Below are 26,147 nucleotides of genomic sequence, written 5' to 3'. Positions count from 1 at the left end.
GTATTCTGGTATGGTGCTCCTTCGTTAAGAAGAGGGTTGATTTGGGAAGAAAGCACCGAACTCCCCTGGGGAGGAGGGGCAGATTCAAAGTCTGGCGCTGAAGCTGAATATTCTGTGGTGCAGAGGGTGGGGGTGGGGTATGGCAGTGAAGCCAGATATTCCGGAGCACAGGAGGCGGGCACCGGGGCTAAAGCCGGGTTTCTCAAGGCAGGAGAGGTAGGGGCTGAAGCCGGGACGTGTGACCTTTCCCTTGATGCAATTGAGGGTGCTGGGATTCCCGAGATATATGGGAAGGGTGGGATCCCCGGCATGGGCGGGGGCAGGGCTCCCCCCCAGCTCCATTGGGGCGGGAGGGCTGCCGGGGGAAAGGCCCCCGGTGCGGGCGGAGGGGGGGCTGGCGGGGGAAGCCCCGGAGCCAGGGGGAGGAGGGCAGCTTCTGGTGCTGGCGGCGGAGGCAATACTTCTAAAGGGTCTCAGCCTTTTTTCTCTTCTGTTTGCTTTTCCTCTGCGGTTTCTGATATTTTGAAGACTTTGGTTCCCAGAGGTTTTGTAATTCCTGTCCAGCAAGAAGCATATTCTCTCTCCTCAGGGTGAGATGGCTCTTTTGAATTTACAAATACATTTAGAGCCTGGCAAATCCATGCCTCATCAGACCCGTATTTTGGCCAGTACACATGATCAGATCTGATTTCCTTTTTTACCCACTCTTTCATGCAGAATTGAATCATTTTTACTTTCTCTTTTCCTTTTGTAGAAGGATCAGTTTCCCAGTTTGCGAGTTTGACCCCGAGGGGACTGTCTCGGGGTATATCCTCTGGCACCCTTTTATAATTTGAACTTAATTTACTAGGTTGTTGTCCCATTTTCCCAGGAGTTCTCTATTACTCAAAATACCAATTTATCCCCCCCTTTGAAATACTAATTCATTCCTTTAAAACACCAATCTTCACTGCTGTAAAATACTACCCACCCTTTCACAGTACAAAAAACACCAAAAAATTTATTAGAGCCCACCTTCCCCAAAAACAAAGTTAACTTCGAATTACACAGTTTTTCATTCACACATTCACTCTTTTTTAATATTTGTTCACTCACTCATTCCTACTCACAACAGAATAATAAGGTACCTCTTTCAAGTCACTTGTTAGTATCCACCCATGGGTATGATATAATCCTTAGGATTCTGGGTGCTCTTGGATTTCCCTCAACCCAGCATTGCTAGCATCCAAACCCCAACCTCTCTTGGGGTACTTTTAGGCCCTGGGTGCTCTTGGAGTTTTCCTCAACCCAGCATATGGGGGGGTAGCTCCCACTTTGCAACCCCTTCTCTGGGACCCCGTCCCAGTCACCCCCGGAGATTCTTTCACTCCGCTTATCTCTCGCTTTGTCTCCTCGCTGGCCGCTGTTCTCGTGAACAAGACGGAACGGCAGCACTCAGAGACTGCCACACTCGCTTCGCAGATCTGGGGGCAACCAGCCCACGTCTCATTCACACACGCTCATCTCCCGTAACCACCCCCTTTTTCTTTGGACAATACTTCCCAGTCCTGTTTCTTTTCCAGTGTCTGTGGGATTTTTGTCGAGAGCGCTCTCTTTCATTTGCTTTATTTTTGTGTCTTTCTTGTCCTCCGGGTGTTGCCCTGCTGCCACCAAATCACGCCAGAGGATGCTAAGCAAAGGTCCTGCCAACTTGGGCGGGAGGCGCCTTACCCTTGCTTCTTGAATCCTCCCACGCTTTTCAGAGGCGAGGTGTAGCTCCGGGACGAGCCCTTAATTGTGAAAAACGAGGTTCACTCTCCTGTGAGAATTTAAAGGGTTTAATATAAAGACAATAAGAGACACATCAAATAAAGCAACGGGGTAATGGCCGGGTGCCTTGGTGCTCTGCCAAGAGCACACCTGATGCCAGAGGTGAGTCTTTTTTATACCATTTTTACTGTCTGTTCTTTATTCATATTAAAACTTTTCCTGGAGCTGTTCTGCATGGCCACTCCTTGGTTCCGCCTTTTTAGAGCATGCGTAGTCTTCTGCCTTGTGGTTTTATTTCTCTTGATTCTTGGGGTTGGGCCCGCTAGGCAAGAGTCGATGGTAGGGTGGATTTCTTAATTCTCCAGACAGACAGGGCTGATTGCAGCTTTGGGCCTCTTCGTCTCTCCGGGCAGAGTGGTGATAACGGCTCTTGGACTCTCCTGGCCGCCTGTTCTCCGGGCGGAGTAGCCTTTGGGCCCTTTTGCTCCCTAGACAAAGTGTTGATTAGCAGCTTTTCGGGCCTCATCCTCTGTTCGTTTGGAGGTTATCTTACGTGCTCACACTTGCTAACATTCTTGCTAAAAAGAAAACTACATCCACACAGCAAAAAGCATTTCTAACATTATATAATATCTACTTTATACTTTGCGAGAAGCCAATATAATATATGTTTATAACACCTCCATTGGCGACCTCCTTTTCCCTCTGATTCAGCTACCTTGTGGTAGGTGCGATGGTGCTGAAGAAGGGTGGCGGCTTGGCACAGTTGCTGTCACAGGTGGATCTTTGAGTGGCATGTGTGAGGGTAGGAGGGTACGGCACCCATAGCTGAAGGCAAAAAAGGTCAGGGCATGTCATCAGCCGCAGTCGTGCTAAGTTGTTCATCTTTGCAAACTGCTTGCCGAGTTGTTCCTTTCTTAGGTAATGGGGGCTTGTATCAACCAGAACTGCAAATGGTCAGTATTTGCAGAGAAGGTTACTTGGACTGTTGTTGAAGTGAGTGTAGCAGTTTCTATGGCATTCTGCAAAAAAAGTGACAGGTCTCCCTGTGTTCCCCAGTTCTTAACAAAGATGAAGTTAACAAACCCCTGAAAAGAGGTTTTGCAAAACTTCAGGGATATTTTCCTACTAGTACTGTAGAGACAACCATAGTCACCTTGTCTTTCCAAAAGTGAAGGTTCCCTATTTTTGTCCAAGAGCATCAAGTGCTTTTGATCAGCGTTTGTGTGCATGCATTAGCCTCGTTCTTGCTCTTCCTTGGAGAACTTTTACAATACTCACATGATCTGTGTAGGCTGCAGACTGCAGTGGTGAACTTCAAGGCTTCCAGCAGAAGGGAGATGCTGTCCACGTTTTGGATTCTCCTTAGCCTGAACCTTCAATGTCCAATAACGCAGCGTTTGGTGCTCGAGGCACTGACTCTGGCGTGCCCCTGGTCAGAGACAGTCCAGCTGCGTTACCTCCACGCGTCGCTGAAGCGACTTCGGGATCAGGAAAAGAGCTTGCTGGGCTAGCTAGCTGGCTTCTTTGCAGAGGGAAACACGGCAGGAGCCGTTGATGTCGGCTCACGTTAGCTCAGAGACAAAGGAAGAGAGGGGCTGTTCAGGTCTGGCTTCTAACAGGTTTAATGCGATAGGATGAGGATGAGGTCGGATTGATGGGAATCCGCTCCTCGGAGCCTTGTCCTCAGTTTTATAGGGAATTTGAAAACCCCCTGTAACTATTCCTGAAAAGACCTGCCTTGCTAAATTAGTGCCTTTTAAGTCTTGTGTCCCCAGGATAGAACAACAAACTCACAAAGATAACAGCAGTGGATCTACAGGACTTCTGCAGGCCTTCTGGACTGCAGACATCTCTGACCAAAGGCCACAGATGACGTGTACCCTGATCCTGCCGAACGCCCGTCCGCCCTGGACTCAGCTTCAAGGTTTGATTGATACTGGTGCTGATGTAACTATCATCTCCTTCTCTGCGTGGCCTCCCTCATGGCCTTTACCCCCAGTGGGATCGGCCATCACAGGATGAGGATGAACCACACAGAGCTATTGAAGCGAACGGCCTGTGACGGTGAAGGACTCAGAGGGGCACACAGCTACAATTAGGCCTTATGTTACTACCACTTCCCTTAACCTTTGGGGACGGGATGTGTTGGCAGCCTGGGGCATACGGATCGGGACAAATTTTTAGCAGGGGTCACTGTGCGCAAAGGTGCACAGTATCCTACACTGCCTTTGCAGTGGTTGATTAACACACCAATCCGAGTCAGACTCTGCTTAGTTAGTTGAATTAAGGGCTGTTATCATGGCTTTTCAACGATTCTCACAGGAACCTTTGAATTTGGTTACTGAAGCCGACTAGCAAAAGCTCGTATACAATTAATCACCTTACGGTACCACAAAATTCAAAGAATCCTGTTCTTCTGAATCACTTTCTCTCATTGCACTCTGCAGGCAAGAGACAACTGCCCTGGGCAAAAGTCTGGGTGTGGAATTTACTCACTAACCAGTGGGAAGGCCTGCGGGAACTTATGGTTTGGGGTCGTGGCTATGCTTGCGTTTCTACAGATACTGGGGTACGGTGGCTAGCTGCAAAATGTGTTCGCCCTGCCCTACGGCACCAGAGGCAGAACAGGCAACCTCCAAATGATGACCAGAACACCAACCATCCAAGTGGCCACCAGAATGTAGATCATCAGCCATCAGACTCTTCTGATGATGACCAAGATGTTGACCATCAGGCAGATGGTCCTTCTACAAGCAGAGACTGGGATGGTCCTTCCACAAGCAGAGACTGAACTTTAAATTTCTTGTTATGGAGTCAGATCGTTAAAGCCTTAAGGACATATTTAGAATTAATAACTGATGTAAATTTCTATTTAGGATTAATAGTGGAGTTGTTATCTTATCAAACAAAAAGGGGGAATTGTAGATACCAAAATGCTGCTAGCGAGGATTTTCTTGCTATTTTCTAAGTCTGTGAGAGACTTTTCTCTCTCACAGAAGAGGTAGCAGAGTATGTAAACAACCAAGCCACCTGCAACCTTGAAAAGTCTGGTTTATGGTCTAGTAGAAAAATATTTTGACAATGGATGGTTTAGGATTTTAGCCAATCACCCCAAGGGGGGGGGGCTGATCCTTTGTCCAATTAGACTATGAAGAAAAAAGTCTGTAAAAGAGTTTGTGAAATAATTAAATGAATAAATCTTGGTGCACAATTCCTGCCTGCTGGATCTTCTCTCCTCCTCCTCCCTATGGCTGCGGGACACAGTGATACACCCTAGGGCCCAGGCCTGCGGTAATAGACCACAATTACAAGTGAACTGCAACACAAGCAGCTAACACATTCCTCCTGTGATAAATGAGTGAACGATAAATTTTGTCTTTCGCATCTATCACTTCAACATTTAGAAGTGAGAATGTACTATGTAGAAATAGTGTTAAGGTAAAATATAGGTAAGTAAAAACAAGACTAGAGTAAATTGTAACTTCGAATGAGTGGTAACATGTTGGGAAACGTAGGAAGAAACACATGATAATAAATGTCCTTTAAGTTGAGAAATTACAGAGGTGGAAACCAAGACATCTTCAAGAAACAAAGAAGATAAACCGCATGCATCCCAGGAAGTCTGTTATCTCATCAAAACTCACACCTCCCAAAGAACCCATCAACTACAAATTAGGTTGGAGACTGAGGAGGCACCGGAGGGGGGTGCCTGCCTTCAATTCTGGAGCTACTCAGAGGACCGAGGTGGCAGTGTGCTGGCGTGTGCTGGCGCAAGGGGGCAGAGACGGAGGGGGGAAAGTTGAGTGAAGTGTAAATGACTTTCTGGGCTTAAGGACTATGTTTAAAGAAGTACTAAAGTTCACAGTAAAATGAATGGAGCCACGCCTCTAGCAATATTGCTAAGTGCTCCTGCACTGTGATATGCCTTTGTTCTACTAATAAATGCTCAATATTATGCTGCTGAAAATTCCGCTTGGGAATTCATCTTTCTCACTTCTTCCCTTAAAATCAGTTCTAAGAATTTAGTGTGAAATACATTTAGGCTTGGTCCACATTATTTTTAGTTCAAATAAACACATCTAAATTTTTTCCATCTTTCCCATTAAAGGATTTTGGGTTTGGCTCATTCTTTCAGCATTTTGCCAGCAATCTGCTCAATGCTCTTTCCTTAGGAATGAAAGCTGTAGCCTGATATTACAAAGTGTTTGGTGAAACCTTTACCATGACTCTCAAGTCGCAACATGCCAGATAATCACTGGTTTTCAAAGCTGCTTGAAGATAGAAGGAAAGCGTCAAAGGTTTATGCATGAATCAGCATCCCCTTGTCACAACGTCATGCTGCAGTGATCCTTGCAGAGCTCTAAGACTGGATTTAAAGGAGAAAAGCTCAATACTGGCTCCTGAGCCAGCAGGATGAAACATCCAAGATTGTACATATATTACTTCTGTGCTAAAACTACTGTATGAAAACGTCTTACCATTATGGCAGTTTTATAGTACTCCATAGGAGACATCTCTTTAAATGACTCTAATATCCTTTCAGTGCTAAAATTGAGAAGGGGGTTGATCCATAGTTAACTCATGTAAACACGAGTGAACTACTAAGAGACAGCAAATGTTAATCACAAAACCTAAGCAGCAGGATTCGCCTTAATCTTGTCAAGATAAGAGGAACAGGATCTTTTGAAAACCGGCACAGAGATCGCTGCATCAGCCACCGAAGAACTGCGCATGCTCCAGAAAGAAAGGTAAAAAGTGCATTGTGACAAAGACTACTGATCTTCATCAGAAAGACCCTCGAGGAAGAAGAGGAGCCTTCCTCAGTGCGCCCATCAGCGTACACAGCGCATGCATGGCACGTATGCTAATGATATTAATGACTTCCGAGAAGTAATTTCTAGAACCACTCCTATCCCAAGAATTGTGATGAATGTTCATAAATTTTACACATAATGCTGGACTGTATGGAGTGCTCTGTGTGTGTGTGTTAGGAGGAGTGATCCCCCATGCACCCAGCGCCGAATAAAGCAAATACCCGCTTCTCTGACTCTGAAGCATCTCTAGGCCTGGTTTTGGGCAATTCAAAATAGGTGAATACACATTACAACTACAGCTGAAGTTGTTGCGTAGGCAGATTGAAGAGGAAAGGATTTCATCTTCATCACTCTCCTTCTTTCTTGTTTTGACAGAATTAAGAACTTGTAAAAAATCTGATATCACTGATGCTCACCACTCTTCCAATTAGACTACGCTCACTTAGGCAACGAAGTCCAGAGCTTCGGATATCTCCCGCTTCTGCCCTAGGAATTGCTTCCAGTGCTGTACCTTTGCTCCAGCTGCGAAACCAAACCAGCAGAACCAAGGAAGTTCTCTCTGAATGAACCATTGCTCTTGAAGGCTACAACGGTAGTCATGGCAGTGAACACTGCTCTTCACTGGGCCATTCCTCTGAAAAAAAACCATGCACCACCTCTCAACCTAAACCGTTAAGCCTCCTGCTGATGCTGACTGACAAAGCGTCCAACTGCACTTAGATTCCAACAGCTACTTCCAATGACCTGTCAACAGAACTTTGCAGACTTGCAACAGAGCAACAAACTAAAGGGGCTATGTTTCATGGCTGTTTTTCAAACATCATTGACTTATGTCCCTTTGCCAGCTTAAGTGAAGGTGGCCCATCCACCTTGGTCAAAATCAGCAGAATTTTGGCCCAATTTGTTGTTACGCAACACATCATGACACAATCTCTTGGTGTTGATGCAAAATTCCCACTGAAGTGCATGTCGTTACATGACTTAAGGCTACCTACTCACAGAGTGTCCACTCCACTGCCACACCCATTTTCTGGCCACCTTGAAATGACTGAGCTGTCTTACTGTTCCCAACATTCCTCAGGGGTACGTGACCACCATAGCCTCCCTTCTGAAGTTTAGGAACCTAAGTAGTACTAGCAATAGCAGTTTATCCAAAATCCATTTGCTCCATCAACAAACTCCGAGCAAGCGCTGAGAATTAGTTTCAAGACTTCTACATATATTTACAGGGAGCTTTTTGTTTGCTTGTTTGTTTTTAAAGCAGATGGAGTAGTGCGATGTTTCCCTGAGGCTACCAGGGCTGCGAGGCAGGCAGGCAGAGCCCTGGCATGGGTGGCACAGGGGACCCCGGGCGCTGACGGCTGCCACCAGCGCAGGCCAGCTCGGAACTGGCAGGCAGGGCTGCACCCCGCGTCTGCCACAACAGCTGCAGCTTCTGCAGCCTGAAACACAGCTGGCTCAGGGGTTCAAATTAAGAGCCAAAACCTTTTGCTGCTCAATTTGGGGCAGAGAAAGGTCATCACTTCTAGCATGGCATAAGCCTGCCACTACATTTCTGTGAAGGAAAATCACCTTGTTAGAGTGAAACTCCTGAGTAAAATACTGAAGCGCTTTCAGATTCGTATTATCTGACATTTCTGTGACCTTCTTTTATACCTGCATTGTTTCCTACTGCTGGTTTTGGGCACAAGTTCTGTGTACACTATTCTGGAAACAAAAAAATAACCCAAAACCAACACCCACTCCTCCCCCACCATCACTCCTTCCCCAGCCCCAAGCCTAACAAAACCAGCCTGCAGAATGTGCAGGATTTCAAATGAGAACAAGCATAGATGGGACATCAAAAGATGGATTCTCCTTAGACATTTGTGCATGCAGTGCTCTGCAATCAACTCCTAAATTCTACTCCTCGTACACCAAATATTTGTCTTGGGAACTCCTTGTTCTCCATTCCAACCCTTCTGAGAGGGTAATCGAGGAGTTACTCTACATATTTTAAGCACATGTTGCACTAGTCAAATCCAATGCACAGCATTACTTGACTAACTGAGGCGGTGGCAAGGTCAATTAAGACCTGTTCATGTCTTAATTTGGAGCTCTTCCAACTGCTTGAAAAGTGAAGCCTTGGACGTTGAAGGTTCAGACTAAGGAGAATCCAAAATGTGGATAGCATCTCCCTTCTGCTGGAAGCCTTGAAGTTCACCACTGCAGTCTGCAGCCTACACAGATCATGTGAGTATTGTAAAAGTTCTCCAAGGAAGAGCAAGAACGAGGCTAATGCATGCACACAAACGCTGATCAAAAGCACTTGATGCTCTTGGACAAAAATAGGGAACCTTCACTTTTGGAAAGACAAGGTGACTATGGTTGTCTCTACAGTACTAGTAGGAAAATATCCCTGAAGTTTTGCAAAACCTCTTTTCAGGGGTTTGTTAACTTCATCTTTGTTAAGAACTGGGGAACACAGGGAGACCTGTCACTTTTTTTGCAGAATGCCATAGAAACTGCTACACTCACTTCAACAACAGTCCAAGTAACCTTCTCTGCAAATACTGACCATTTGCAGTTCTGGTTGATACAAGCCCCCATTACCTAAGAAAGGAACAACTCGGCAAGCAGTTTGCAAAGATGAACAACTTAGCACGACTGCGGCTGATGACATGCCCTGACCTTTTTTGCCTTCAGCTATGGGTGCCGTACCCTCCTACCCTCACACATGCCACTCAAAGCTCCTTGCGTGGAGCTCTCGCACCACCTATGACAGCAACTGTGCCAAGCCGCCACCCTTCTTCAGCACCATCGCACCTACCACAAGGTAGCTGAATCAGAGGGAAAAGGAGGTCGCCAATGGAGGGAAGTTGTACCCCCTGACAGCTAAGCTCCAACTACGGTGTCGCTTATGTCCTTCCCAGGACGGGCGGGAAAACGCCTCGGCGCAGCGCAGCGCTGGCCGGGAGCGGCCGGCACGGCACCGAGCGCGCTCCCCACTCCCTCCCGCCCGCGCCGCTGCGGAGACCCCGGGTTCGCCGGAATCGGCCACATGCTGCACGGAGGGCAGCGCGGCAAAGGCGGCCTCCCCTCGTCGCCCGGGGAAGGCCGGCCTCGGATCCCCGCTCTCTCCACCGGCACGGGCAGTGCCAGCAGCCTCTCGCTGTGGCCGCCGCTGGCCGAAAGCCTCGCCGCGCACCGCCCGGCCGGCCCCGCCGCTCCGCGGGGTCACACGGCACCTGCCGTGGGCGGCCGCCGAGCGACAGGAAGCAGAAGCGCTCACCGCCGCGCCGCTCGCCGCCCCGCCCGGGCGCTCCTCTCCTCGCGCTACCACGATGGCGCCGGCCCGCCCCGCCTTCCCCGTCGCCTGCGGCGCAACGCGGCTGCTCCGAGCCACGCAGCACGCGTGCGGCCGGGCCCTGCCGAGCTGCCGGCGGAGCCGGGGCACAGCACGGGCGGGAGAGCTTCCGGCGAGGCTGGGCGGGCGGCGAGCGCGGCCGAGCGTGAGCGCGCCAGGCGGGCGGCGGGCGGCGGCGCGATGGAGAGCTAGATGGAGGCGGCAGCACCGCGCGGCATAAAATAGCTGATCGTCCGGCAGCCGCCCGCTCCGCAGCCCCTCGGCTGCTGTCGAGAAGGGCCCCAGCCCTGGCCGCGCCGGTGGCGAGGCGGCTCCGCAGCCCGCGGGCAGCCCTGGCGGGGCAGGGGAGCACTGCGGGCAGCCCCGGGGCCGCGCAGCCGTCTGCAACGCGCGGTGGGAGCCGCTGGGAACTATTTTACACGTCCCGGGGGGCTGGAGAGGAGCACGGAGACCACGCGGCAGGTCGCTGCCGTTAGGGAAAATTAATCCACGATGCCTGAGGTTTATATCCGAAAAGGAGGCAGAGGAGTCCTGCAACATTCTTCGACTACAGGGAGAGTCCATGGGGCTTTTCCCATGGCGTCTGTCAAACGGTTGCGGGATGCAGCCCCCTTTTGATGCCAAGTTCCCGGCCACAGCACCCTCTTCCTTTTCCCCACTGGCTGAGGTATTCGGGAGATACAGACTTCCGGAACTGCCTACTCTATGCGCCCCCCTCTAATATGCACCCCCCTCTTGGCATCGAGAAGAAAGAAAAGAACCCCATTCCTAATGCTCTTAAGTCTTTGTTGCCTTGCTCTAGGTTCAGGAATTTAACACGGCCTTGATTAATCAACAGTCTCTGATGATTAGTAACAGTTCTAGAGAACTCCTAGTTTCTTCTGTTACTTCACTAGCCATAACTTCCTAGCCTTGTCTACAGGCCGATTCACACGGTCTCTTTGTAAAGACTCATCCATCTCATTCCTTTTAATCCCTCCTCTTTTTATTTGCTCTGTATTTGTCTTTACAAACCTTAATTACCATGGATTTAATTTTTTCTTCTGGAGTCTTCTTGGGTTTTGCTATTATTTGCAGTGACATCCTTTTCTGTCCTTTTGTAGTCATTTCTGGATCAGGTAGGCATGGCTGCTAGCGGCATCCCCTTGAGCACCTGCTGAAAGAGCTGCAGCCAGCATGGTGTCACGCATGGTAAAAAGATGAGAGTTGCTATAGCATGTAAGAGGAGGAATCGTATTCATTTAGCCCAGAGCTGGCCAGTTAACCATGAAAACATGTCCCATCCCCATCCTTTCAACATTTGGACAGGTCCACGAGCTGACGTTATTTCCTTTGTTATTTGTTTGACCACTTTTCCGCTGTCATCTGCTTGCAAACAGCAGCTCGAGTCATTTAATTTCCCACAAACTCCTCCTTCTTCTGCCAACAGATAATCTAATACCATCCAATGTTGAAATACCGCTTTCCTCATTTAAGTGGGTTGCTCAGCAAAAAGGTCAAGCGCTGTGGCTGGCTGGTTGGTAATTATTTCCGAGACAGCTTGTAACCTAATTATCTCCTTCAAATGATAAATGGGTTCCCAGGCATCTGGGATTAATTCCTTAGGTTTCCAAGGGGCTGGTCCATCGTGTTGGGTAACTTGTTCTGTTGGCCGTTCATCATTTCCCCGTTTTGGGGTGCTCCCTCCAGCCAGGGCTGCATCAGCTGACTGCTTTTCTCTAATTAAATCATCACAGATTTTGATTCCTAAGCGATTTCCCAGAACTTGTAGTAGCAAAAAGAACAACAGTCTACTAAATATACCATATCCCTTACAGTTTGGAGGTAACCTGAGCTAAGCATGTTGGCCACAAATCCAATACTGTCCTTTCAAAGCCCGTGTTCCATTAGCAAAGGAACCTACCCATGGTCATCAATTGGTGGCTCAAAATACAGCAGGATTCCCGGGCCTAACGGTCCTCCAACAAGAGTTGCCCCACCATAAGGGTCCCAGCATTTGCATTTCCAAGCTCCCGCACAGGGTTCCCACCTACATTTACATCTGCAAGCTGCTTGGTTGGATTTGGAGCAGAACTCACTAAAAGGCTTTGAGTTCCAATCCGGTGTGGCCATTCCCACTGATAATCACAAACAACATGTCTTCTACTTGTGGAATTTTTGTGGGGACTGCTCAAAAACAGGTGGTCAAAAAAACCCCTTGTCCCTCCCCATTGCTTTACAGGCTTCCAAATATTTTTGGTAAGTGTGATAAGAACGCCTTACGCAGCTACTGTTAGTGAGCCGAACAGGTATTTGATTGCATTTGCCTTGATATTTGGAACAATTGGAAGGAGGGCAATTGGGGGTCCAAACCCAGTTGTTCAAGCCCAGAGGGAAAGTCAATTGACAATTGCCTTTTCCTACATAGACACGCCCTATCCTATTTAGGCAATAAGTGCCTGTTGGAGAAGAATGAAGTGGCCATGAACTTCCTTCTTTGGCCCCAAATCCCATCCCACTGTGGCCCTCACATTGACCCACCATTTAGGTTCAGCTGGGCTAGCCAACTATGGCCACTCTTCAGATCCTCCTGGCCCTCCACAGAGCCAGCAATTGCTAAGGTTAAAAACTTTTGCTACTTCTTCTCCTAAGGCTGCAAATTGATTCTCCCACTCCTGGCCTAAACTCAGCTAACCATATCAAAGTAGAATTAGTAAGGAAAATGTTTTAATAGTGTCATCTAATTAGCTAGTCTAATTTTCCCGTTGTCTTCTGCAGCACCTGTGGCAATTGAAGACACAGAAACCACTTAACGTAACAAAATGGCCACAAGTATTAGCCCCCAAGTGAGTGGAGATTCTAGAGGAGGGATGCCTATACAGTCTATTTCAGCAGACGGTCTGAAGGTAGGACTGCGGGGCTTCTTCCGATGTCGAAGCACTGCCTACTGCTCCGGCCCACTCCTGCAGAGTGTCAGTCACGGCCTCCCGGCCTTCTCCTCCAGCTGAGATGTGCAAATCTCCGAGGCTTCAGAGACCTTGACCCGAGAGTGACGGGTTCACCTGTGTTCAGCTTACTTGACGGCTGTTTTCTGTCGTCAGTGACACTTGGAATGGGCCACGCCATTTCACCAGCACTGGCGCTTCTTTCTACTCCTTAATTAGGACTCAATCTCCTGGTTGGATGTTAAAAGCAGCAAAGTCCAAAGGCCGGGCTTGCACCAGCTGAGTTTCCTGTTGAAGGGGTTTCACAAGAAGCAGGATCCTGGCCACAGATGGTTTTAAAAATGCATCACTTGCCTCTACCCCCCCCCACTGGGTGGAGACTTACCAGGGCAATTGCAAACAACGATTGAAAGGCAGATAACTGAATCTCTCTTCTGGGTTGGGCCCTCATTCTCACCAAAGCCAATGTCCAAAGCCCTACCCATGGCATCTTGGTTTCTATTACCAGCTTCAAAAGGTGTTTATTTCTCTCTTCATTGTTTTCTACCCGAGCCGAGCTCTGGGGGTGCCAGGGCCTATGGAGGTTCCATTGTGTTCCTAAAGAAGCCAAAACCCCTTGAAGGATCTTTCCTGCAAAATGAGTTCCCCTATCTGAATCTATTGCTTCTACAATGCTGTATCTTGGAATGATTTGTTCCAAAAATGCCTTAAGAACAGATCCTGTCATTACTGAAGTAGTTGGAAATACTTCTGGCCACCTTGCTAGCTGACATACGATTACCAGAAGATATTAAGCCTTGCCACTTGGGGCATCTCCGGAAAATCCACCTGGCATCTTTGGAAGGGCCATGCAGCCCAAGGCCTCCCTCCTCTAGCAAGTTACTTTGTAACTTGGCTGTTGGCTTTAGCACAGATCAAGCAACCTTCAACAGCTCCTTTTGCCAGTCTAAAAAGACCCCCAGCAACATACATCATGAGATAGGCTTCTGCCAATCCTCAGGAAGTGCAAGAACTCTCTTAATGGAGTTGCTTTAATATTGGTAGGGCCAAAGGTTCTGGTATCTCTTGTTTGCCATCCCTTGGAAACCAATTCTTGCCTTTTTTCTCTGCCACGCGACTTTTAACTGTATGTCAAACTGCTGCGGTAGAAAAGACAGCTTCCTGGGCAGTGATGGAGTCACGGGGAGCAAAGGGGGCATCTTGGAGAGTTCTGGCAGAAGTGTGGCTTTCTGAGTTTCTTCATCCACCAAAAAGGAGACAGAGGAGTCCTGTAACATTCTTCAACTCCAGGGAGAGGCCATGGGGCTTTTGCCATGGAGTCTCTCAAATGATTGCGGGAAGCAGCTCCCTTCTGATGTTAAGTTCCTGGCAACAGCACCCTCTGAGGTACTCGGGAATTACAGACTTCCGGAACTGCCTACTCTACGCCCCCCTCTAATATGCACTCCCCTTTTGGAATGGAAAAGGAAGAAAACCAAACTATTCCTAATGCTGGGAAGTCTTTGCTGCCTTGCTCTAGGTTCAGGAATTTAGCAGGGCCTTGGCTGAGCAACAGTCTCTGTTGATTAGTAACAGTTTCTAGAACGAATACTTTCTTCTGTTACTTCCCCCCCTGTAAATTCCTAGCCTTGTCTAAGGAGAGATTCACACGGTCTCTTTGTAAAGACACATCTATCTTACTCCTTTCACTCCCACACCTTCCTTGCGGTGGAACGGCTCTCCCCGGCACAGCACCTGGCACAAAACCCCCGTATACGCACACACACACCTGCACTTACCCTGCACTCTACTGCACACACACACACACACACACCTCCCGCACACTAACACCCCCTCCACATCCCCACCATGCTACTTGCAGTGGCCCCGCCCCTGCCATCCCCACCGGCTGGCAGCACCCACTCCTCGCATGCTTCCCCATGCCTTGCATTTCCTTGCTGCCCCCTCTGTAGCCTTCCCTCAACCTGCCTTTTCTCCCCTGCCTTGCACTGACTTGCTCACCCATCCCCCACCTGACTTCCTTTCACATTCGTCTAGGTCTGGCCTCATCTTTCCTTTTCCTTCTAGGACCCTCATTGCCTTGCCTCGCCTCGCAAAGCCACCACTTGCCTTGCCTTGCCCTTGAACCCCTCCCTTGCCTTGCATGACCTTGCTCACCCCTCCCCCACCTGGAATTCAACACCCCTTTTCAATGACATTTCTGGGCCTTGCCCTGCCCTTTCTGCTCCTCCGAGGAATCTCAAAGCTCTCAAGCATCTCCGGTGTTTCAGGATCCCATGAGAGGAAGACCAGGGGAGGACGCATGTTGCCACACTCATCTCTGTGGGCAGCCTTTGTCTGGGAGCAATCCTTGCATGTCTTGAACCTTGGAGGGGCAATTCACATTTTGCCCTTGAGCTCGGGGACCAGAAAGAGAGTTCTTTTGCATACAAGGGAAAGCAGGTAGCTCAAGTCTTTTAGGTACAGAGGAGAGATGACCCACGCGGGATCAAGGCCACACAGAGCACTTGGTCCTGGCCACTTTTGTGCACCAGCAGTCCTTGAATGTACTTCTCACCTGCCTTGCCTGGCCTTGCCTTGGCAACACAACAGTTGCCTTGCCTTGCCCTGCTAGCCCTCTGTAGCCTTGCATTCCTTTGCAGGGCCCTGCCCCGCACATGACCTGCCTACTGTTTTGCTCCAGGGCCTTGGCTTGCTGAGCCCTTCCTGTTTCTGCCTGGCCTTCCCATCAGTGGCCCTTCCTTCCTACAGCCAGCCTTGCCTCTAACTTCTGGGCCTTCTCTTGCCTACCAGTCCATTTGCTTTCCCCTCACTGCTCTGGCCTTGCCTACCTCTCCCTTGACTTGCCCACAATTGCCTGCACTCGGTTTGCAGCGCCTTGCCTGCATGGAAGGCAAGGGAAAGAGTGGTAGGCCGGGCAAAGCAAAGCCAGCAAGTTGTAGGCAGTGCGAGGCAAGGCAGACGCAGGCAAAGGAAGCAGAGCAAGGGTACCTTAAGAAGAACTAGACAAGGCAAGGCCAAGAGACTCGGAGTGCCTTTCCTTGGGAAGGCAAGGACATAGTGCCAGTGTTGCTGGAGCAGATGTTAAGGTACTGTGGGGAGGAATAGTCCAGCAAGACATTTCTCTTCTGGCCCCTGTGCGTGTAGGGGCAATTGTTGGACATATTCAATACTGGAGGCGGATCAGTCGCTGGATGTGTTGTATTTTGGAGGAGGGGATGCCGTTTCTTTGGAGATGGGCTTGTAGTTGCTCTCTTTGGCAAGGAAGGCAGGTTTGGATGTGCACATCAGGTACTCCTAGGGATTTTAAAGGCTTTTCCCAACAGGCAGAGCTCTCTCTGGGTTCGAGCTGTTGAGCTGTCAGTGGGAATGCAAAGGCCAAGCTCTTAAGCTATTTGTCCTGGTGCCTTCAGTGTGTGAGCAGTCCCTGGTGCCGTTGCCTTTGGATCCTGACTCTGGGAGAGGGAAGGCTTAGGATGGTACCTAGAGCTGAGAAGGAGAGTGCTGAGAACAGCGTGTGTGCTGCTAGTTTGAGGGGTGCAGGTGAAGTTGTAGGCAGCAAGATCTTCCTCAGCTGGCACTGTTTTGAGCCCTGTTTTTGCCAGATGGTTTCAAGTTGGTGGGCGGAATCTGCGAGAGGGAAAAGATTTGTATGGGCCAAAGAGGTGTGGTGTAAAGAAGAGTGTGCTCTTGGAAGGGGAAGATGAGGGCAACCTTTTTGTCCTGACACCGTTGATTTGAGTGCAGGGCCGTTTGCAAGTTGCCTCTGTCTGCCCTTGGGGTGGTTTCGAGCTGGGCCAGGTGCTTGGCCTTCTTTTGCAAGTCTGCAGCGCCGTCGTGTGGTTGTTTCCATGAGCGCTGACAGTGCCCGGCAAAAAGCGCTTGGCTGGCGCGGCCCCAGTCGTGTGGAAGCAGTTGGTGGAAGAGCTCCGCTGTGCATGCTGCCTCTTGGAGACATAAAAGGATGTAACCCTGCGCGTAGCGGGGAAGCAAGACGAATCTTTTCATTGTTGGCTGAGCAGTTTCTAAGCGGCAAAAGTAAAGGCAGTTTCAGCACGGCCTCTTTCTTTCAGAACCTTTTCTGTGCCATCATGAACATGCTCAACATGCCACTCGCACCCGCTGAACTGCATCAAAGGCCCTGGAGATAGGCGCTTTCCTTCAAGCTCTCTGTAGCATCGTACCCTCCACCTCTGGCGGATCCCAAAGCCCTTCCAAACATCCAGCAGCTGCACGCAGAGAACAAGTGCTAAAACAAGGCGTTGGCCTTCCTAGTCCTTTTAAAGTCTGTGAACTAGGCGAAACATTCCAGTGAGCAGCACTTTCCTTCGCAACTATATCTAGAGCATCATCACATTCTCTCCAAGTGGGTAAGTCCACCCTTGCAGCGCAGCGTTTGCAGCCACAGTTCGGACTGAGAGATAGGCCAGGTGAGAAAGCATTTCTTGACTATCCCTCTTCTCTGGAAGACTTGATACTCGCAGCGCGACCACGTCCACACACCTTCAGTGTGGCCAGGTTCAAGCAGCTAGAGCTCCCAGAGATGGGAGAGTCAGGAGAGACGGCGTTCCAAAAGTACCGTGTACTTACAGCAGCATTAAAACTGCACAGCAGTCTGCAGCACTGTAGACTGCGGCTTCTCCGACAGACGAGCCATCCCATTGTTGCCTCTCGCAGCCTGCTTGCTAGCTGCTCTCCTGAAGAAAAGAACTAGAAGAAAAAGCCAATGCTGGGCTGCACCTTCCCCTTGCCTTACGTAAAGCCACCTAAACTCCCCGCTGCACTCTCTACTTCCCCTCTCCTTGGAAGCAACCACTGTGTTTGCTGCATCTCGAAGCCTAAAGTTAAGCGCCAGTGGTTTTGGGGATGGTTGGAAGAGGGATAAGTAGTAGCACAAGTAAGTAGTTGTTGAACTTCCTCCTTCTCAGTGCTAACGTGAATTGGGCAGGCAGGCGAGTGCTAGCCACGCTCCTTTCTCAGTTTGTACGCTGCGGTAACGAGTCCGGTGCTCTGCGCCTTCGTTCGGCCTCTTTAGTACCCATGTCGCTCTTTCATTCAGCCGGAGTCGAAGCGTCGTCTACTTCTCGCCCAGAGAGCACGGTGCCGGAAGAGAAATGCCCCAGCCGACTGCTTCTGCCGACACACGCCTGGTCTATGCACTTTCCCTCGCAGCGACATACAGCAGCACTTTCGGTCTTTCTTGTCGTCCAAATGGAAAGGGAAAGATTCTCTGCTATGTCCCGCCCAGAGAACAGTTTTAGGTCAACCAGCACGCCCAGAGCTTGCCCTCGACGCGTGGAAACTTGTGTTTGCACCACATTCAAGTGGTTGCCGTCTTTCCTTTACAGCCTGCAGAGCACCGTCAGACCGCCGTGCTCTCTGCACCTGCCTTCTCAGTTCCAATACCGCCGCGCACAATACAGCTTTGCAGGAAGCAAACACGCGGATAGTCATGTCGCTCAGAAGAACGTGCCAGGACGAAAAGATGTTCTTCCTTTCTCCTCGTCGCCCATATTGTGGTGCTGTATTAAAAGCCTTGGCCAGCGAAAGGCTAATCCAGCAAGTGTTTCTCACCTGATGCATTTCGCTGAGGGAGAGCTGAGGAAAATCCTTGCACAGCACACTGCGGATGCGTGCAGTACACATGCTGAAGAGAGCCACAGCTAAAAGCAATCGCTGGGCTTCAGTTCTGTCCAGACGGCAGAAGGCGAAGAACGAAGCAGCTGGGCACCGCGTTAACGTACTCAGTGGACCGAATTTCAAATGTCCAGCCAAAAGCTGCTTCATAAGCAGATTCAGCTGAGAATGCTCTGGCTGCTTCACAAAGTAAGGCGCAGCCGTTTCCATTCATCACACTACCTGGCCAGAAGCAGTATCCTACACCTTCAATGCTGCAGCGTCCATGCAGCTGGAGCACACGCAGTAGGACGCGTCCAGATAGACGGCGTTCTTCAAGTACCCCCCTCCTCCAAGCAGCCTTGAAACTGAGCACAACACACTGCGGCTCGGGAGCTTCCTTCTCAGATAGACGTGCCGTCACGTTATTCACTCTCGCAGCTCCGTTGCCCACTTGCAGCAGCTGCTACCAAAGCAAAATGCTCCAGAAGTAAAAAGCACTGCTGAGCAAACCTTTTCCTTTGCCTCACGTAAAGCACTGTAAACTGTCCGCTGCACTCTTTATTTCCCTTCTCCGCTGCATCTACCACTGTCATCTCTGCATCTCGAAGCATAAAGCTCGGCACAATTCTTCCCAGGGAAAGCTGGAAGAGAAATAGGTAGCAGCACAAGTAGCTGCAAGTGGAACTTTTGTTTTCAACTGCTAACGTGAATCCGCAAAGAAGCGAGCGGCAGCCACGCTTCTTCTTGCAGCCTGTGCGATGCGCACACCAGCTCGGTGCTCTGCGCCCTCATTCGTATGCTCTTCGTACCATGTCGCGCTTTTCATTCTGCCGGAGTCGAAGCGTCGTCTACTTCTCGCCCGGAGAGCACGGTGCCGGAAGAGAAATGCCCCAGCCGACTGCCCTTCCGAAACACACCAGGGCTATGCACTTTTCTCGCAGCGACATACAGCAGCACTTTCGGTCTTTTCTTGTCGTCCAAATGTAAAGGGAAAGATTCTCAGCAATGTCGGGCACAGAGAACAGTTTTAGGTCAACAAGCACGCCCAGAGCTTGCCCGCGACTCGTGGAAACTTGTGTTTGCACACATTCCAGTGGCAGCCCTCTTTCCTTTACAGCCTGCAGAGCGCCGTCAGATCGCGGTGCTCTCTGCACCTGCCTTCTCCCTTTCAAGTACCACTGCGCAGAATATAGCCTTGCAGGAAGCAATGACGCGGATAGTCGTCTCGCAGAGAAGAACGTGCAAAGACGAAAAGATGTTCTTCTTTGCTCCTCCTCGTCGCCCAGATTGTGGTGCTGTACTGAAAGCCATGGCCAGCGAAAGGCTAATCCAGCAAGTGTTTCTCACCTGATGCATTTCGCTGAGGGAGAGCTGAGGAAAATCCTTGCACAGCACACTGCGGATGCGTGCAGTACACATGCTGAAGAGCGGCAAAACTCAAAGCCATCGCTGGGCTTCAGTTCTGTCCAGACGGCAGAAGGCGAAGAACGAAGCAGCTGGGCACCGCGTTAACGTACTCAGTGGACCGAATTTCAAATGTCCAGCCAAGAGCTGCTTCACAAGCAGATTCAGCTGAGAATGCTCTGGATGGTTCACAAAGTAAGGCGTAGCCGTTGCACTCTATCACACTCTCAGGCCAGAAGAAGTTTCTTACACCTTCAATGCTGCAGCGTCCATGCAGCTGGAGCACACGCAGTAGGACGCGTCCAGATAGACGGCGTTCTTCAAGTACCCCCCTCCTCCAAGCAGCCTTGAAACTGAGCACAACACACTGCGGCTCGGGAGCTTCCTTCTCAGATAGACGTGCCGTCACGTTATTCACTCTCGCAGCTCCGTTGCCCACTTGCAGCAGCTGCTACCAAAGCAAAATGCTCCAGAAGTAAAAAGCACTGCCGGGCTGTACTTTCGCCTTGCCGCACGTGAAGCACCATAAACTGTCCGCTGTACTCTGTATTTCCCTTCTCCGCCGCATCTACCACTGTCATCTCTGCATCTCGAAGCATAAAGCTCGGCACAATTCTTCCCAGGGAAAGCTGGAAGAGAAATAGGTAGCAGCACAAGTAGCTGCAAGTGGAACTTTTGTTTTCAACTGCTAACGTGAATCCGCAAAGAAGCGAGCGGCAGCCACGCTTCTTCTTGCAGCCTGTGCGATGCGCACACCAGCTCGGTGCTCTGCGCCCTCATTCGTATGCTCTTCGTACCATGTCGCGCTTTTCATTCTGCCGGAGTCGAAGCGTCGTCTACTTCTCGCCTGAGAGCACGGTGCCGGCAGAGAAACGCTCCGGGCTTCTGCCTCTGCCGAAACACGCCTGGGCTATCCCTCTCAGCCTTAAGTAGCACAAAATGCTGTCTGCGTTGTGGTCTTAATCTTAAGGGAAAGATTCTCGGCTTCGGCTCGCACAGAGAACTTTGCTGGGACAATACATGTGTTTTATTATCCTTTCTCGCAAGAAGACTATGGTGCTTCTTTGGAACTGTTGGCCAGTGTAAGGCTAATCCAGCAAGTGCTTCTCTCCTGACACATTTCTCTGAGCGAGAGCTTCGGCGGACAGTTGGGCTCTGCGAAGCAGAAAGTCTGTGCTTGCACGTAGCGCTGAGGAGAATCTGTGCACAGCGCGCTCTGGATGCGTGCAGTACACACACTAAAGAGAGCCAAAGCTCAATGTCTCAGTTCTGTCCAGCGCCGGAAATTGAGAAGAACGCAGCCCCAGAGCTCTGGGCTGGAGTGTGCGATGGTTATGAGCTGTGCCGCTCTTCTGCGTGTCTACTGCACGCATCCATAGTGTACAGTGCAAGGATTTTCCTCAGCTCTCGCTCAGCGAAATGCATTAGAAGGGAAGCACATGCTAGATTAGCCATTCGTTAGCCCACGCTTTCAGTAGAGCACCACAATCTGGGCGACGAGGAAAAGCAAAGAAGAACATCTTTTCGTCTTTGCACGATCTTCTCTGCGAGACATCTCTCCACGTCTTTGCTTCCTGCAAGGCTGTAAGGTGCGCGGTGGTACTTGGAAGGGAGAAGGCAGGTGCAGAGAGCACCGCGATCTGACGGCGCTCTGCAGGCTTAAAGGAAAGAAAGCTACCACTTGAATGTAGTGCAAATACCAATTTCCACGCGTCGCGGGTAAGCTCCGGGTAAGCTTGGTGACCTAAAACTGGGCGCTGAGTGAGAAGTAACCGAGAATCTTTCCCTTTACATTCCGGCTCCAACGCAAACAGAATGTGATGCTACTTAGCGCTGCGAAGGAAAGTGCATAGCCCTGGTGTGTTTGGGAAGAATCAGCAGCCTGGAGCGTTTTTCTGGAGCCTTTCTCCGCTGGCACCGTGCTCTCTGGGCGAGAAGTAGACGACGCTTCGACTCCGGCAGAATGAAAGCGCGACATGGTACGAAGAGCATTAAAGAATGAGGGCAGAGGGCCGAGCTGGTGTGTGCATCGCACAGGCTGCAAGAGGAAGCCTGGCTGTCACTCGCTTGTTTCCGGATTCACGTTAGCGTTTTAAAACAGAAAGTTCCACTTGCAGCTACTTGTGCTGCTACCTATTTCTCTTCCAGCTTTCCCTGGGAGGAATTGTGCCGAGCTTTATGCTTCGAGATGCAGAGATAACAGTGGTAGATGCGGCGGAGAATGGAAATACAGAGCACAGCGGACAGTTTATGGTGCTTTACGTGAGGCAAGGGAAAGTGCAGCCCGGCAGTGCTTTTTACTTCTGGAGCATTTTGCTTTGGTAGCACCTGCTGCTAGTGGGCAACGGAGCTGCGAGAGTGAATAACGTGACGGCGCGTCTATCTGAGAAGGAAGCTCCCGAGCCGCAGTGTGTTGTGCTCAGTTTCAAGGCTGCTTGGAGGAGGGGGGTACTTGAAGACCGCCTTCTATCTGGACGCGTCCTACTGCGTGTGCTCCAGCTGCATGGACGCTGCAGCATTGAAGGTGTAGGATACTGCTTCTGGCCAGGTAGTGTGATGAATGGAAACGGCTGCGCCTTACTTTGTGAAGCAGCCAGAGCATTCTCAGCTGAATCTGCTTATGAAGCAGCTTTTGGCTGGACATTTGAAATTCGGTCCACTGAGTACGTTAACGCGGTGCCCAGTTGCTTCGTTCTTTGCCTTCTGCGGTCTGGACGAAACTGAAGCCCAGCGATGGCTTTGCGTTTTGGCGCTCTTCAGCGCGAACACTGCACGCATCCGCAGTGTGCTGTGCACGGATTTTCCTCAGCTCGACGTACAATCATTTTCTTGCTGTTTCCAGAGTCTAAACTCTTCGTGAAACTCTCGCTCAGCGAGATGCGTCAGGAATGAGGCACTTGCTGGATGAGCTTTTCGCTAGCCAAGACTTTCAATACAGCACCACAATTCAGGCAAGAAGCAGGAGAAAGGAAGATCATCTTTTCGTCCTTCCACGTTCTTCTCTGCGAGATGACTATCGGTGTCTTTGCTTCCTGCAAGGCTGTAAGGGGCGCGGTGGTACTTAGAACTGAGAAGGCAGGTGCAGAGAGCACGGCGGTCTGACGGTGCTCTGCAGGCTGTAAAGGAAAGACGGCAACCACTTGAATGTGGTGCAAACACAAGTTTCCACGCGTCGAGGGCAAGCTCTGGGCGTGCTGGTTGACCTAAAACTGTTCTCTGGGCGGGACATAGCAGAGAATCTTTCCCTTTACATTTGGACGACAAGAAAGACCGAAAGTGCTGCTGTATGTCGCTGCGAGGGAAAGTGCATAGACCAGGCGTGTGTCGGCAGAAGCAGTCGGCTGGGGCATTTCGCTGCCGGCACCGTGCTCTCTGGGCGAGAAGTAGACGACGCTTCGACTCCGGCTGAATGAAAGAGCGACATGGGTACTAAAGAGGCCGAACGAAGGCGCAGAGCACCGGACTCGTGTCCGCAGCGTACAAACTGAGAAAGGAGCGTGGCTAGCACTCGCCTGCCTGCCCAATTCACGTTAGCATTGAGAAGGAGGAAGTTCAACGACAACTACTTCCTTGTGCTACTACTTATCCTTCTTCCAACCATCCTTGGAAACTTTGGCGCTTAACTTTAGGCTTCGAGATGCAGCAAACACAGTGGTCGCTTCCAAGGAGAGGGGAAGTAGAGAGTGCAGCGGGGAGTTTAGGTGGCTTTACGTAAGGCAAGGGGAAGGTGCAGCCCAGCATTGGCTTTTTCTTCTAGTTCTTTTCTTCAGGAGAGCAGCTAGCAAGCAGGCTGCGAGAGGCAACAATGGGATGGCTCGTCTGTCGGAGAAGCCGCAGTCTACAGTGCTGCAGACTGCTGTGCACAGTTTTAATGCTGCTGTAAGTACACGGTACTTTTGGAACGTCTTCTCTCCTGACTCTCCCATCTCTGGGAGCTCTAGCTGCTTGAACCTGGCCACACTGAAGGTGTGTGGACGTGGTTGCGCTGCGAGTATCAAGTCTTCCAGAGAAGAGGGATAGTCAAGAAATGCTTTCTCACCTGGCCTATCTCTCAGTCCGAACTGTGGCTGCAAACGCTGCGCTGCAAGGGTGGACTTACCCACTTGGAGAGAATGTGATGATGCTCTAGATATAGTTGCGAAGGAAAGTGCTGCTCACTGGAATGTTTCGCCTAGTTCACAGACTTTAAAAGGACTAGGAAGGCCAACGCCTTGTTTTAGCACTTGTTCTCTGCGTGCAGCTGCTGGATGTTTGGAAGGGCTTTGGGACCGCCAGAGGTGGAGGGTACGATGCTACAGAGAGCTTGAAGGAAAGCGCCTATCTCCAGGGCCTTTGATGCAGTTCAGCGGGTGCGAGTGGCATGTTGAGCATGTTCATGATGGCACAGAAAAGGTTCTGAAAGAAAGAGGCCGTGCTGAAACTGCCTTTACTTTTGCCGCTTAGAAACTGCTCAGCCAACAATGAAAAGATTCGTCTTGCTTCCCCGCTACGCGCAGGGTTACATCCTTTTATGTCTCCAAGAGGCAGGATGCACAGCAGAGCTCTTCCACCAACTGCTTCCACACGACTGGGGCCGCGCCAGCCAAGCGCTTTTTGCCGGGCACTGTCAGCGCTCATGGAAACAACCACACGACGGCGCTGCAGACTTGCAAAAGAAGGCCAAGCACCTGGCCCAGCTCGAAACCACCCCAAGGGCAGACAGAGGCAACTTGCAAACAGCCCTGCACTCAAATCAACGGTGTCAGGACAAAAAGGTTGCCCTCATCTTCCCCTTCCAAGAGCACACTCTTCTTTACACCACACCTCTTTGGCCCATACAAATCTTTTCCCTCTCGCAGATTCCGCCCACCAACTTGAAACCATCTGGCAAAAACAGGGCTCAAAACAGTGCCAGCTGAGGAAGATCTTGCTGCCTACAACTTCACCTGCACCCCTCAAACTAGCAGCACACACGCTGTTCTCAGCACTCTCCTTCTCAGCTCTAGGTACCATCCTAAGCCTTCCCTCTCCCAGAGTCAGGATCCAAAGGCAACGGCACCAGGGACTGCTCACACACTGAAGGCACCAGGACAAATAGCTTAAGAGCTTGGCCTTTGCATTCCCACTGACAGCTCAACAGCTCGAACCCAGAGAGAGCTCTGCCTGTTGGGAAAAGCCTTTAAAATCCCTAGGAGTACCTGATGTGCACATCCAAACCTGCCTTCCTTGCCAAAGAGAGCAACTACAAGCCCATCTCCAAAGAAACGGCATCCCCTCCTCCAAAATACAACACATCCAGCGACTGATCCGCCTCCAGTATTGAATATGTCCAACAATTGCCCCCACACGCACAGGGGCCAGAAGAGAAATGTCTTGCTGGACTATTCCTCCCCACAGTACCTTAACATCTGCTCCAGCAACACTGGCACTATGTCCTTGCCTTCCCAAGGAAAGGCACTCCGAGTCTCTTGGCCTTGCCTTGTCTAGTTCTTCTTAAGGTACCCTTGCTCTGCTTCCTTTGCCTACGTCTGCCTTGCCTCGCACTGCCTACAACTTGCTGGCTTTGCTTTGCCCGGCCTACCACTCTTTCCCTTGCCTTCCATGCAGGCAAGGCGCTGCAAACCGAGTGCAGGCAATTGTGGGCAAGTCAAGGGAGAGGTAGGCAAGGCCAGAGCAGTGAGGGGAAAGCAAATGGAGTGGTAGACAAGAGAAGGTCCAGAAGTTAGAGGCAAGGCTGGCTGTAGGAAGGAAGGGCCACTGATGGGAAGGCCAGGCAGAAACAGGAAGGGCTCAGCAAGCCAAGGCCCTGGAGGAAAACAGTAGGCAGGTCATGTGCTGGGCATGGCCGTGCAAAGGAATGCAAGGCTCCAGAGGGCTAGCAGGGCAAGGCAAGGCAAGTGTTGTGTTGCCAAGGCAAGGCCAGGCAAGGCAGGTGAGAAGTACATTCAAGGACTGCTGGTACACAAAAGTGGCCAGGACCAAGTGCTCTGTGTGGCCTTGATCCCGCGTGGGTCATCTCTCCTCTGTACCTAAAAGACTTGAGCTACCTGCTTTCCCTTGTATGCAAAAGAACTCTCTTTCTGGTCCCCGAGCTCAAGGGCAAAATGTGAATTGCCCCTCCAAGGTTCAAGACATGCAAGGATTGCTCCCAGACAAAGGCTGCCCACAGAGATGAGTGTGGCAACATGCGTCCTCCCCTGGTCTTCCTCTCATGGGATCCTGAAACACCGGAGATGCTTGAGAGCTTTGAGATTCCTCGGAGGAGCAGAAAGGGCAGGGCAAGGCCCAGAAATGTCATTGAAAAGGGGT

The sequence above is a fragment of the Aphelocoma coerulescens genome, unplaced genomic scaffold (genome assembly GCF_041296385.1).
Source record: "Aphelocoma coerulescens isolate FSJ_1873_10779 unplaced genomic scaffold, UR_Acoe_1.0 HiC_scaffold_88, whole genome shotgun sequence".
Taxonomy (NCBI): Eukaryota; Metazoa; Chordata; class Aves; order Passeriformes; family Corvidae; genus Aphelocoma; species Aphelocoma coerulescens.
This window is presented reverse-complemented; position numbering follows the sequence as displayed.